At 44.5% G+C, this 1,673-nt stretch overlaps 1 pseudogene; it reads left to right on the top strand.

Annotated features, from left to right (window-relative positions):
* Window positions 1–322: 322 nt before the first annotated feature.
* On the top strand, window positions 323–1,421 carry LOC106993443 (hsc70-interacting protein pseudogene; annotated as a pseudogene).
* Window positions 1,422–1,673: the final 252 nt, after the last annotated feature.

The following is a 1,673-nucleotide window of genomic DNA, read 5'->3' on the forward strand; positions in this document are numbered from 1 at the left end:
GTATTGATGTACTTCAGCCATAGAAAACAAGTAGCCTGAGCCTGTGTTAAGGCTTCTGGTTTGCTGTTTACTTATTCAACTGATGTCTGTTGCCTGCAGTAGTAAGAGACCCCCAGCAATCAAACTACTGTTTAGTGAGTCAGTCAAAAGAACACTTGATCTTGTGTTTCTCTTTCTTTGTATCTCTCAAATACAATTTTGCTACACTAAATCCCTTTAAAAATAGAGAACTAGCCACCCCCTTCTGCACAGTCATGCCTAGCCAGCACCTGGGCCTGGAACTGGGCAGCAGGCCCTCAGCTTCGCCCACCGCCTCCCCACCATGGACCGCCGCAAAGTGAGCGAGCTTCGGGCCTTGTGAAAATGTGTAAGTAGGATCCGAGCATTCTGCACACTGAGGAAATGTGCTTCCTGAAGGAGTGGCTGGAGAGCATGGGGGGTCAAGTACCACCTGCTACTCAGAAAGCTAAATCAGAAGAAAAATACCAAGGAAGAAAAACTTGATCGTAAGAAGGTAGAGGAAGACTTAAAGGCAGATGAAACATCAAGTGAGGAAAGCGATCTAGCAATTGATAATGAAGGTGTGATTGAACCAGATACTGATGCCCCTCAAGAAATGGGAGATGAAAATGTAGAGATAACACAGGAGATGATGGATCAGGCAAATGATAAGAAAGAAAGTGGCTGCTATTGAAGCCCTAAATGATGGTGAACTGCAGAAAGCCACTGACTTATTCACAGATGCCATCAAGCTGAATCTTTGCTTGGCCATCTTGTATGCCAATAGGGCCAGTGTCTTTGTCAAATGCTGCCATCCCAGACTGTGTGACAGAGCCATTGAAATAAATCCTGATTCAGCTCAGCCTTGCAAATGGCGAGGGAAAGCACATAGACTTCTAGGCCACTGGGAAGAAGCAGCCCATGATCTTGCCCTTGTCTGTAAATTGGATTATGATGAAGATGCTAGTGCAATGCTGAAAGTTCAACCTAGGGCACAGAAAATTGCAGAACATCGGAGAAAGTATGAGCGAAAACATGAAGAGCGAGAGATCAAAGAAAGAGTAGAACGAGTTAAGAAGGCTGGAGAAGAACATGAGAGAGCCCAGAGGGAGAAAGAAGCCAGACGACAGTCAGGAGCTCAGTATGGATCTTTCCCAGGTGTCTTTCCTGGGGGAATGCCTGGTAATTTTCCTGGAGGAATGCCTGGAATGGGAGGGGACATGCCTGGAATGGCCGGAATGCCTGGACTCAATAAAATTCTTAGTGATACAGAGGTTCTTGCAGCCTTGTAGGATCCAGGAGTTATGGTGGACTTCCAGGATGTGGCTCAGAACCCAGCAAATATGTCACAATACCAGAGCAACCCAAAGGTTATGAATCTTATCAATAAATTGTCAGCCAAATTTGGAGGTCAAGCATAAAGCCCTTCTGATAAATAAAGCCCTTGATGAAGGAAAAGCAACATAGATCACCTTATGGATGTCACAATAATACAAACCAGTGTACCTCTGACCTTTTCATCAAGAGAGCTGGGGTGCTTTGAAGATAATCCCTACCCCTCTCCCCCAAATGCAGCTGAAGCATTTTATAGTGGTTTGCAATTAGGGTGTTCATTCAGATAATGCTATCCTACTAGGAATTACACTTTAAACACTTTCTAAACCTTAAAAATA

Source organism: Macaca mulatta, chromosome 14, assembly GCF_049350105.2.
Source record: "Macaca mulatta isolate MMU2019108-1 chromosome 14, T2T-MMU8v2.0, whole genome shotgun sequence".
Lineage (NCBI taxonomy): Eukaryota > Metazoa > Chordata > Mammalia > Primates > Cercopithecidae > Macaca > Macaca mulatta.